Raw genomic sequence first — 13,696 nt, 5'->3', positions numbered from 1 at the left:
AGCATGGGTAACTTTTGAAAAACATGAAGCTGCACTCAAAGCCAGCAGCAATATCAATAATATAAAAATTTGGAAAATGACTGTCAAAGGAGCACTCTCTGACAAGATCCCTAAAAATATGAAGGTTTACAGACCATCACAATGGGTACAAGTGGGTACAAGTGGTTGGTAGTATCTGTTTGGGAGGAAAATTACAATTACTACAAATTTAGCAGATACATCCAAAAAAAGATAGGTTGTATTGATATGGGTAACATTTTATATCTAACACTGAGTCATATATGCTGACATTGAAGAAGATTGAGAAAGATGATATAATAAAAGAAATTGAACCACACATTAATTTCAGTTATGGAGAAGGAGTAGAATTTGATAACCTTTGTGAGTTGACAGAAAGAGAAATATTAGAAATTAGTCCAATTTCTGTATCGAAGGTAAGAAAAATTCCAAAGGTAAATATGGTCATTCTAACTTTTGAGGACTCTGATGTACCATCTTGCATCAATTTTGGAGATGAAAGGGACAAAACCAAACCATTTTTATCAAGACCTCTGGAGTGCTATAACTGTTTTCAATTTAGCCATCCATCCAGATTTTGCAAAAACAAGAACATTTGTAATAATTGCTTAGCTCCTGAACATGGTCCTTGTTCGAAACAGCCTAAATGTATTAATTCTGAGCAGGATCATACTCCATCCAATAAAATTTGCAGCCAATATAAATATGAAGAGGAAGCTGTATGTAAACCAAACGCTGAACATATAAGCATTAGTTACACCATAACATTAATTGGTATGACAAAGACCTATGCTATAGCTCTGAATTCCGTAGCCCCTGTAAAAACTCAAGTCAATAATGTAGCACCTTTACCTGCTGTAAAAGCAAGAACTACTGAAACAAAAACCCAGTCATCTGATCTAGGTGATTGGCTTGCTAGGGTTGAAGCACCCCTCTTTAAGGAAGATGTGCCTACATATATAGACTCATCTCCAATTGATGATATCTTCCCTGTGTCTGTCCCATCTCTGCAGCAAGAAACCCTTGAAGAAATGGAACAAGAACAAACTAGAGGTCCAAAGAGAATAAGAACTCCTTCATCCTCTCCATTACCTGCTCAAAGCATGGCGATTTCCAAACCCCTGAAAAAATGTAACAACAGCGAGGATGCTTCTGCCCCTGAAACAACCAAGGAATCAAGTTCCTTGGATAAAAAGGAAATAGTAGTTGAAGTCCACTCTCATCCGTATCAAAAAGCTAATAAAAAACATAATCATAAGCCACAAATCTCAAGACAATCTAAAGAAAATCATATAAAGTCCCATACGGAAAATAAACAACAAACTAGTATAGATCACTATAGAATTTCCCTTGGTAGATCCTAGAACTAAAAATTTAATCTGGGCATTTTACAAAGGAACTGTAAAGGACAAAGGATTCGTTCAGAAATTCTAAAAGTATTACTGCATGATCATAACGCAGGGGTTGTATGTCTCCAAGAAACTAAATTAGGGGATGCAGTATACAATCCATGTCCAAACTATGAGATTTGTAAGATGAGCCCCACTGACGGTGATCGTGCTCATGGAGGAGTTACAATAATTTATAACTAAAACACTGCAACATTTTATGGTTCCCCTGAACACACAACTTCAAGCAATTGCTACCTGGGCTACTTTTGACCGTGATATTACAATCTGCTCTCTTTACCTTCACCTAAGATGTAGGTAGGTTCACTCTTGGGGATGCTCAAGTTTAATTAATCAACTTCCTCCTCCTCTTTTATTACTGGGTGATTTAATTCTCACAATCCACTTTGGGGTGGAAATTTTTTAGACACAGAGGGTTGGATCATTGATAACATTGTTAATAATAATGATGTTGCACTTTTTAATGATGGCACTATTACATATCATAATCTCTACACAGGTGGTTCATCTGCTACAGACTTTAGTATTTGCTCTTCTTCTCTCAATCTAAATTTTAATTGGTCTGTAGATGAATTTCTACATGACAGGGATCACTTTCCCATTCATCTGAAGTTTGCGTGAAATGTACCTTCGAATTATCATATCAATTGGAAGGAAATAGATTGGGTCAAATTTCAAGAACGTGTTTAACCTATCCCTGGAATTTGAGTCCTGTGAATGCTTCTTAAATATTGAATAGTGCCGCAAACTCAATACCTAAGAACAAAGGGAAACCACACAGAACTGCTGTACCTTGGTGTGATAAAACCTGTTTTAATTTGAGGAAAATTGCCAGGAAATATTACAGGCGTTATAAATCCACTCCGTCTGCAACAGCCAAATCTATTTACCAACGAGCTATAACAAAACAGATAAAGCATTTTAAAAAGTAAAAAGAGAATCCTGGCTGTTTTATATAAATGGCATAAATTCCAAGATCCCAAACAGGTTAATCTGGAAAAATATAAGAAAACTAAGTGGCAAATGCTTTCTATCACCAACACCTTGTCTGAAAATGAATGGAGACCTTGTCACCAAGCCAGATGAAGTTGCTGAAAAATTGGGTGAACATTTCTCTGAAATATCGAGTTCTAGGAGTTATTCAACTTGGTTCCAGAATGTCAGGAATTCAACCATTTCCCTTAATTTGAATTCTGGAAATAGTGAAACTTGTAATGCCAAGTTAACTTTAAGGGGATTGAGGGATGCTCTATCATCTTCTGAACCCCTTTCCCGTAGGAATGACCTGTAGGAGACTTAACACCCATCTTCTTTGCCTGTTCTCGCATCTGTTTCTCATGGTTGGCGACAGCCTTGATGATAAAGGAGTACAGCTACATGTTGAAGAAAAGAGGGAACAGATATACCCAAACCGAGAAGATGTACAGGTAAGAATTAGAGACGACTTCATCAGTAAGGTAGTAGGTACCACAAGCAGTCAGGTACATAGCGGTTCCACCCAAAGAATGGGGGAAGACACCAGGCAATGGAAGCCACCCAAGTTCCAGCAATTCTCATAAGTGCTCCACTGTTGGAGAGAGGGGTTCCAGAAATACACTTAACAATAACATTGTATCGATCGAGAATGACTCAAACCATGGACCAGATTGAGACAGCCGAACAGAGATCCCAGGAACCCATAGACTTCACAGAAGAATGCACCAAGAGTCCATGATTGCCAATAGCAAGTAACCATCATGGGTGGGAACATAGTTAACATCATCAGGAAATCAGAGATGGCCAGGTTGACAACAAGCGAGTTAATTGGATTACGAAGTGACTTGGTATTCATGAATCCCCAGATAACAACAAAGTTACCAGAAATGGACAGGCATCCCATAACCCCAACACACATCCCCACCGAAGAATACCACAGTGGATTCAGAGAAGGATACTGGTACCAGTGAGGATCCACCATGTGGAGGATCTCCTTTGGTGCCATATCGACAACCGTGAAATTTCCATAGGGGTTGGTCGAAGGGAGGGAAAATTCTACTGGTTGGTTTTTCCACAACATCTGAAAAATGGAAAGTTCTCAATCAATAATGTAAGCATAATTTTCCATGGCAAACTATATTTCAATAATAATTTTGTCTATAAATATAGGGATTTATTTTACTGATTGTGAAATTTGCTTATCTTATTAACGAATCTTTACTTTCAATTATATAATAGTGGAAAATTTAAAATTAGAATTTATGGTAACTCACATGTTTAACATCAATAACTAATATCACAGGCGACTCTCTCTCTCTCTCTCTCTCTCTCTCTCTCTCTCTCTCTCTCTCACACACACACACACACACGCGCGCGCGCACACACACACACGCACACAACTCAGTGATACTTCCTTAGGGACCAATGTCTTAATGGTTTTGTTTATTACCAGTGTAAGACCACTCAGTTATAAACTCACTGACCGGAAATATCAACAGAAATATACATAAACATTGATTTTCCTAACCCATGATAAATCTTACAACCAAGAAACAATGCAGTAAAAAAAGTTGATAAAAAGTTAGAGATAGAAGGGGAAGCTGGCACGATCTTCCAATTGGGACACAAGTTACAACTGGAGACAAGGAGCAAAGCAACATGAGGTGACAAAGTAACTCTTTCACTGGCCTAGTGCGTTCCAACAGTATCTCAGATACTATTAATTCCTAATATTTCTTCCAAAATAACTGCAACACTTGGTCCAATTTTAAGGCATCCCTTGTGCTACTGTAAAAATTTTTGCAATTACAAGAAAGGGCAAGTGCAAAAAACGAAGAATGAATATATAAATCGACAAACAAATTTTTTTCCCTATAGTAAAACTAAAAATAGTATTACTCATGGTAATAATTCAAGAGACTGCAGTAGTCATGAAATTAATTGAAGCGGTAATAACAGCAGCTGTTAGAATGACTGATAATGAACTTTCTTTCATGAAAGATGGAAAAGCATATGTTGCAAGATGGAAGGAGATAGAAGCACTGTACGAACACAGGAGAAACAGCATGCATTTAACCAAGATCACATAAACAACTGTGCATCCAAATTCTTTGCAGAGACAAAGCGTGCCTTTTGTTTGCCAATCCTCAATGACACGACTGTTGCTGCTCTGTCAACTTTAAAGGAAAAACTTAACATTAGCGACTGCACCAGGTTCCACATGATGAATGTAAAAGATCGGTATTCCGGTATTAACATGTGTGATGAGAGTCGTCAACCATGAACCAAGAATTGCACTGCGTTTAATTAAGAAACTTGAAGAACCTTGTGATGTTATATCCTCTTGTGCTTCTTTAGCTGCTTCATCAGCCTCTTCATTTTATGACATCCCACATAGGCAGGTATCTAACATATTTCTATGTTTCCCATTATTTACAACTCATGGAGTAATAACGTAACATGAGTTGAGTTGAATATAGAATTTAGGGCAAAGGCCAAGCAGTGGGAGCTATGTGGTCATTCAGCGCTGAAAGGTGTAACAGGAGGAAAACATCGCATTTGCACTTTGAATCAAGTGTTAGGAGAGGGTGGAAAGTAAGATTAAGAAAGAGAATATGAGAGGAGGTACATTAAAAGGAAAGAAAGTGGTTGCAGCTAGGGGCCGAAGGCACGCTGCAAAGAACCATAAGTAATGCCTACGGTACACTGCATGAGGTCCACTGATGGCACTACCACCCTACAGAGTAATAACGTAATTATTACATGAGGTTTCTTGAATTATATTTATGGCTAGTGGTACTGCATGTAAATACTAAAGATAAAGAGAACTGATAAGTTTTGTATTTGGATATTGCAGCATATCCCACTCTGCACTATGATACAGCTCCGTTTGTGTATATTGCGTAATGTGGACTTCGTAGGCCTTTTCGGATTACATGTTCTACTATGTTGTCTATGGTGTTCTGGGATATATGAATAACTCTGATAAATATTTCAATTTTGAGCAAATTTTTATTTTCGTCATATTCCAAGGAGGAAGTAATTTTACTGCAGAAGGTAATTGTATATTATATACAGTGATTCAAACAATCTTCTAGCTCTGACAGGGAAAAGTGGTGAATAATTGTTTATAAATATAACTCTTAATTCAAAAAATTTTTTTGTTGGAGAACCACTTACCTAAATTCTCAGAGCACTCTTCATTGTTATAAACTCTCTACGGAGAGACAGTGGTAGTTCACCACATTCAGCTTTTAAAGATGACGTAGATGATGATCTAAAGGCCTAAATATATTTGTAAGGTCTTTGTTGTGAATTAGACCCAACGTCTTCAGCTAAGCCATATATAATCAATTATAGGCTGTTGCTTTATACACAGTACAGTAAGGGAATGTCTACCAGCTCCTCAAGTAGTATTGAATGGTTTGTTAATTACATTTAATACTCTTTTACATTTTGATTTCTTATATGTTATTTGGGCTGTAAAGCTTAAGTCAGTATTGAATACTAATGCTAAAAATTGTGCAGCTTGACCTATTGGTATACTAGGATTTCTGATTTTTAAATATAACTCTTCACCCTTTTTCACATTTTATTCTATAAAACATAACTGCTTGTGACCCATTCATCTACTTTTATTATGGTTTGATTAATGATTCACTATACATGTTTTTATACGAGATGCTGAATAAAATATGACAAAATCATCCATATAACAGGTTAACTTTTAATTCTGATAGGTAGATTATTACTAATATCACTTACTGCTAAAGTAAACAGTGTGCCACTCTAAACGTTTCCCTGTGGAACACTATTTTCAAATGGAAGTATTTGTATTAAAACATCCAGCTCTTACTTGAAACTTGCGGTTTGTCAGAATGTTTTGAATAAACTTAGGTAAATGTCCACGGATGCTATTTTTATATAACGTTTTCCATACTGCATATATAAATCATATATATATAATATATATATAATATATATATATACTATATATATATGATATATACTATATATATCATATATATATATATATATATATATATCTATATATATATATTTAATTTTATATATATATATATATATATTTATATATATATATATATATATATATATATATATATATATATATATATATATGTGTGTGTGTGTGTGTGTGTGTGTATTATATATATAAATTTATATATATATATATATATATAATATATATATATATATATATATATATATATATATATATATTTATATTATTACATGCATGGCTGTGTGAAGTTTATCATTTACTCTAAAGTTAACTGACATCTGACAAGAATGTGGTCACGCAAGTAATAAATAGAAAAGGGGAAAAAAGGTATTAAAACTGGTGGATTTAAGGAAAAATGCAAATTTACACTTAACGAAGATTATTATTATGTAGATCAGAAGTAATTATTCAGGAGTTAAAGGCACCAGCTCCGTGGCACTGAGGTTACATTAATTTACAAAGCAATTAGACCCACTGTGAAACTCCAGTAAAATTAAATGATACAAAAAATGTTATCAGCATCTCTTCAGCCTCGATACTTTGGGATTCGGGATAAGTGATTGACACTGGCATGTGGTACATAACTTTTTGCATCACCTAATTCTGCAAATTAAGGATGCACTGTAATTCTCGATCGAAAAACGTGACTAATGTAATTGGGATTTTGCGTAAGACAGAGATTGTAAGTTTCTCAACACTGTTAGGAGTTAGCAATATAAAGGAGCTTAGGATGAGAATCCTCTTGACCCCCAGATAGTGATAAGGTCTCTGCGATCCTATTGTACAGAATTACGTCTGTTAGGGAAATGACGATCGGAGAGAGACTTCTCTGCTCTATCCCCTTTTCTCTTTTGTGCCTCTTGTTTTCGGATCTTGGCGCTGGCTTCTTTTTGGGTTGGTATGGAAAAAAATTCGCCGGACAACACCGGGTGTGGAAACTTAAGACAATGGGAGTCATTTAGCTATACAAGAGGCAGAGTTTTTGGGTGGGAGTAGCAAAGTAGGCAAATCTGCTGTAGTGAGTTGTTAGGACAGGGAGTGGACAACTGCGGTGTCTGTACGCCGTCTTGTGTGGTCTTATTTTTAATCTAAGTGAGAAAAATATTGTGCTTATTTTTATTTAGATTAATTAAGACTGAGGGCTCAACATGCATATCTTGTATGCGCGTTACAGCTCCCCACAGAAAAAGACATTTTACTCCTTTTTTGGGTGCGAATGTCTTAGCAAGCACAAAGGATTAAGAAGTCTTACTCTCACTTTCTTACAGCTTTACGTCCCATTACTTAAGATTAAATTAAAGCTAGGTTCACCTACAAGATTTGATTAAGTTTTAAGTTTTACTCTATATGGCTTGTAGGCTATGAGCAAATATATGTAGCAAATAATTCAATGTAAGTTGAATGTTTAAATATTAGTTACGATGTATATAGTATTTCATTACTTAGGGTTTATTCTAACAAAACAAAATGAGATTTTAACTCTAACTTATTGTAAAATTTTCATACAAACACTCATATAATGTATATGGGGTTCTTGACCCACTGGTCGACCTCAGTCATTACTAACAAATAATTGTACCAGTATGACTGGTAGATGGCACTGTGTAATTTGCACCAGTGCAAAGTAAGGTTAATAGATAGAATAAGGAGAAGGGGTTAATTAAACTGGCTACATTAATTCATATTAAAGGTACAAAGGAGATCAATCTATAAGTTACAAAGTGGGACATAGGGAGTGCCTTGGCATCTTTCTCTGGCTGAAGGTGCCGAGTACTCGTAAAGAAATATGTTATTAGTAAGCAGATTTGATTGGAACAAAAGGTTTAAGGTTTGGGAATACACCCACACAAAGGGCGAGAAGTAGAAATATGATGGTAGTGATTGGCACTCTCTCTGGATTAGGTGCCATCACACCCAGATAAGTTGGGCACTGTGCCAGGTTTGGGCAAGTGCCAGGAGAGCCCTGTGGCTCTTGTAGGCTTACCTGTAAGACCTACACCCTGTACCTCTCTTCCTTGGTCCTCGTCTACCCCACATTTTTGTTGGTATAGGACAGTGGTTCTCAACCTTTTTCACTCCATTCCCCCCCTCATGAATTCACAACCTTTTTGTGGCTCCCCATCATTTTTCTCCCAAATCCCACCCCACCAAAAAAGGTGAAAAAAAAAATGCTGATGAAGAGAACACCCTTGCTTTATTGCGAAGTCCACAGTTATTATTATCTTATATTTGATAGATTTCTGTGATATGCTTAACTTACATCACTAAACTACAAAAGACTAGCAGACAATAGAAATTATGAATTTGGTTGGGAAAAGGTTCAATTAACCTCTGTATCTTTTATCACACATCAATGGGAAGGCTGATATTGTTTCTATTCAGTCACCTGACGAATCCGAGTTTGTGTCACTGACAATGCACATCTCATGTCGGGGTCCACATCCAATCGGTTCCGGCTCTGATTCTTGATTTGCAGAAGGGTGGAGAAACCAGACTCACAAAAATAGGTAGTTGAAAAGGGAAGAGTAGTCGAAATGCAATCTCGCTGACTTTTATATATGACTAATGCACGAACACCAGAATACATTCAGAGATTTTCCTTCATAGAGAACTTTGGCAGCAGAATCATGTTTGAGATCAAGGAACTCGTCCTGAACATCACTGGGAATGGTAGTAATATCAAGAGTGCCAGAGAATGGAATCCTTACCAACTTCCCTTCTTCTTCCTCGAACTCTGGGAAATACATATTAAGTTCACTTTCCAAGGATCTCAGATGCTGACTGATTTCAGTTTTAAGTAATGGGTCTAGTAGACTATCTTCTTCATTCTTGTCAAGGACAGCTGAAATGTTTTCAGACATGGCAACATTCCCAGCAGCGACTTTCCTTTGCTAATTCTAGAGCTTGGCAAGAAATCCATGAAGACAGTCCATCAGTTGAAACACATTTCTTTTCTTGCCCTGTAGCTTTAGATTCAACCTATTTAGTTGCTCAAATATATCTGCTAAATATGCAAGACGTGGCTTCCACAAAATCTCATTAAAGTGACTCTACAGATCAACTTTCCCTTGCATTTCCAGGAACAATCTAAGTTCACTCTGAAGTTCAAACACTTGATTCACAACATTGCCCTTGGAAAGCCAGTGCATTTGGGAGTAAAAGAGGAGAGCTTCATGCTCCAGGTTCTTGAAAAGAAAAGAGTTCAGAGCTCCAGCTTTTACAAAGTTAATGCATTTGACCACTGCCTCCAGGATTTTTCAAAGTTCATCCGGGAGGGGTTTTTTTTTATTCAGATTCCTAACATTACTTAGAAATGTATAATTTGCAACAGCCCACCAAGTCCCCTCTGAATTCTTGCCATGGCTCCCAGGTTGAGAACCACTGGTATAGGAGGAACCTGTGACACCAGATCCAAAGGTGGAGGTGGCATCTCAGGCACTCTTGCTGCCTCAACAATGGGAGTTTTGATGGCGCCAACAATTGCTGTCATTTGTTGGCGCAGTTCAGTTAGTTCAGCTTTCAGCTGGGTTGTGGTCAAAGTCTCCTGAGTTTCCTGCTCTAGAGATGTGGAAGGAGAGGAAGGAGGGTTGTCAGTTGTTGCAGCCTCACATGTGGCAATGACCAACTCAGGCATGGTTCACTCATAAGGCAGAATGTCTGTATATTTTGCGCACAGTGCAGTAGTCTCTTGATGGCACTGTTCCGTTAAAGGGAGCAGGCCTGTTGCTGGCTCGGGGAGGCATTGCACCCTCTGAGCTCATAGGTGTAGCGGTGGTCACAGTGGGTTGGTTGTCGCGTGGTATGTTGCGACACTGCTCAATGCTATGTCCAGTTCGTTTGTAGAGGCTACACGTAACTGGCTTAGAGGTGGGCCCATTCTTGGTCTGGGCTGTTGAGAACATGGAATTTGGAGGTGTAACCTTCTTGTTGAGAGAGATGAGGTGGAGATGATGTGCTTCCCAATCATCTGCCAAATGGCAGCATTCCAAAATGGTTGTGGGATGCTTTTCATAAATATAGGTGGCGAGTGCACTTGGAGCATAATAGAAGACATCCTCCAATTGCACACGCTCAGAAAGGTCCTCAAATGTTTTAGCGTCAAGGGAATCCAGCTAACAGTTGAAATATTTCCCTTTGTGGTACGTCCAATCTGTCCAGGTCTGTCTGGCTTCCTTGGGTAGGCTACGCCAGCATTTTCTCCACCGCCTAGGAGTAATTTCGTAAGCTTTGTTGACCGTCCTTCTGACAGCTTCAGGATCTCCTTGTTCATCAGTGGTCAGAGTCTGCCGAGTGATCAAACCCTAGCCCTTCATGTTTTTGTTAAAGATCAGTGATATCTCAATTGCTGTGGGAGCGTAGTTGGCAAACACATTCTCTATGTGATTGAGCCATGCTTCGGGTTCGTCTTCTGACCACTTCTGGATGAGCATGCTCTTGCTGGCTGCTTAGAGCAGACTGGGATGTGGCTGGAGAGGGGTGATTGGCTCTGTTAGGCGAGTGCCATGTCACTGTCGTGGCGAGCTTGTTCAAGAGCCAGCTCATGGGCATGCTTAGCTTCTCACTCTGCTCTTTCAGCTTCTTGCTCTGTTGTTTCCCTCTCCTGTCTGGCCTCTCTCTCTCTGCTCTTTCCCTCTCTTCTCTGGCTTCTCTTTCAGCTCTTTCCCTCTCCTTTCTGGCTTCTCTCTCTGCTCTATCCCGCTCATCCCTGGCTTCTTGATCCCTTTGGGGTTTAGTCATTTGGATATTGATCCAAGTTGTTAGGGTTTCTCCTCTGAGGGCCAGACCCTGTCCGATTCCTAGAAAAGTCTGGTATAATTCAGCACGAAAAGCCATGCTTGTGGGAGAGAGGTTTATTATTGGGTTGTAGTCCTCTCCACGGAATGTTAAGTAAAATGGTGTGCCGTAGAATTGGTGTGGCACTGTGAAAGCAAGGCCAAGATGGAACTGCAGGTTGCAAATCTGTGGAAACACCAAGGCAGGAAAATAGGAAAGAAGTGCCAAGACGGGGCCTCAGTGCATGAAACTGGGGAAGTCGCCAAGGCTGGGGATAGGAAAGAGAATAAAAGTTGCTTGCTGTTCCCGTGGGGCGAAGGTTGGTTCAAAATAATGCTCTAGGCACTGGGTCAGATACCTGTAAAGGGCTTGGAAAAGCCAAGGACTAAAACGCCAATGAAGGTGGCACTTACAGGATGAATGGTTAGGTAATTACACACGACAATTGGTCGTCATCAAGTGCAGAGGGATGTTCAGTGAACAGGTAGTGGCACTAGTAGTGCGTAGATTTTGTTCATAAAGAACACGATAAATGCTGTTCTCGAAAGAACAATGTTTGCGGGTCCCTCAGGACGTTGTTTCGTACGCGTAGAACGAGGATAAAATTGGTCAGGGGTTACGGACTTGTGCACAGACAAAACCGGCTATTGCACAAATTGGTAAGTAGGTGTTCAAAAACACGGGGTAACATGCACATGGGCTGGTATCGATTTTATGTGCAGTGGTTACGTAATAATTACATATAGTAAGTGTGTGCAGAAGACCGCAAAGTTAAAGTACAAGCATGAGGGACTTGTGCACGGACAAACAGGCTATTGGACAAGTTGGTAAGTAGGTGTTTGAAAACATGGGATAACATTCACATGGGCTGGTACTGACTTTCAAGCAGCGGTTACGTAACAGTTTAGTAACAGTTAAGTATAATAAATGTTTGCGGAAAACCGCAAATATAAAAATGCAGACTTATTAAGTACAAATGAATCGGTGCGGGAAACCACAAAAGTCTAATAAAGTAATAAAGAAAGAAACAAAATTTAAGTAATGGTAAAATAAAACTGCACTAATACCGCGTTTTGAGTTGTAAAAGGGCTTGCGATATCTGCCCCCTTGTGAGACTTACACAAGGAAATAAAATCAGGTTAAAAAAAAATAAATAAGGGAAATCGTCAAAATGCTTGTCATTTCCAAAGGAATGAAAAGAAAGGTTAACTTCAGGGTTTAATGAGAAAATGTATAAGTAATGCAGTTTGATTTATTAGGTCATTCAACATATGGGTCTGCTATAAAACAGAAGGCTTATATATACTTCCAATAATAACAATATGCTATATGACAAGAGTAAATATTATTCTGCTCATAAAAGGTGCGTGTTCAAGAACGTCTTCCCCATAGAAAATATGTTAATGATTAAACCAATAACACAGCAGGGAATAATAAGGTTGTTCGTGTTATGGAAGGCTCTGAGTGAAGGTGAAAGGGATTTAGTGCTTATCCCTCCAGAACTGTCAACTTGTCTGTCTATTTGCAGTGAGTAGACAGTTGTGAATAGTAAGTACGCTTGTACTGACAAGAGACAGTACGAGTAATTCGTTGTCATATGAATGCAAACACAGTTTCACTATTGCGCTGTTATGATTTAGAATGGAATTCCTATACGAATTAATATTACAGTGGTACATGAATCAAGTTACTCTACTGGTTTTACTAACAAGTTAAAGGTTGTAAAAAGAATTTAAAGGGAATTTAAGCAGACGTTGGTTACTATAACGACTTACCCAGAGGGGTTTGCCAGAAAAAATTTCCAAGCTAGAATGAATATCGTAGGCAGGAATTTAACACTTTCCTGTCAATTTCACAATTAACATTGGTTAATACTACATTTTCCTAGCTAATGCCTAACTACTAGAGACACGTTGTCTCACACATAACATACATAGCTAAAATACATGTGTAAGTGGCAACAAGCCTTCTCCAAGCAGTGAATGAATGAAATGTGTAAACGTTATCACACTCTCCATCTGAGTACTCAGGAATACTTAATAAAAGAAAGGTGTAAAATGAAAACACTAGAACAAAGTACTTACAGTTGTGCACCACTGTTCACGGGTGCCAAAGGTGCAAAAAAAGACAAATGGGAGTATCACAAGATAAGGTTTGTTTCTCTTGCAAAACTCTGATATTACACGTAGTCAGTGGGAATAATTTTTACTTTGATGAGAGATCAATTAAGGCTTTTTGATTTTGAAAATCCTTGCAAGGTCACCATTTATTGTGTGTGGCTGTGTGAAGAATGGAGGCCACGCAAGTAATAAAGAGAAAAGGGTGAAAAAAAAGCAAAGTTACACTTATCTAAGATTATTATGTAGATCAGAAGTAATTATACAGGAGCTAAAGGCACTAGCTCCATGGAATTGAGGTTACGTTAATTTACAAAGCAATTAGTGCCACAGTGAAACCCCAGTAAAATATAAATCCCTTTTATGGCGAACCGGGCATT

General features: G+C 38.2%; 1 pseudogene; it reads right to left on the bottom strand.

Moving 5' to 3' along the window:
- Positions 1–2,608: 2,608 nt before the first annotated feature.
- Positions 2,609–3,477, bottom strand: LOC135199645 (rhodopsin-like; annotated as a pseudogene).
- Positions 3,478–13,696: the final 10,219 nt, after the last annotated feature.

This window comes from Macrobrachium nipponense, chromosome 26, assembly GCF_015104395.2.
Source record: "Macrobrachium nipponense isolate FS-2020 chromosome 26, ASM1510439v2, whole genome shotgun sequence".
In the NCBI taxonomy this organism is placed as follows: Eukaryota; Metazoa; Arthropoda; class Malacostraca; order Decapoda; family Palaemonidae; genus Macrobrachium; species Macrobrachium nipponense.
This window is presented reverse-complemented; position numbering and strand designations above follow the sequence as displayed.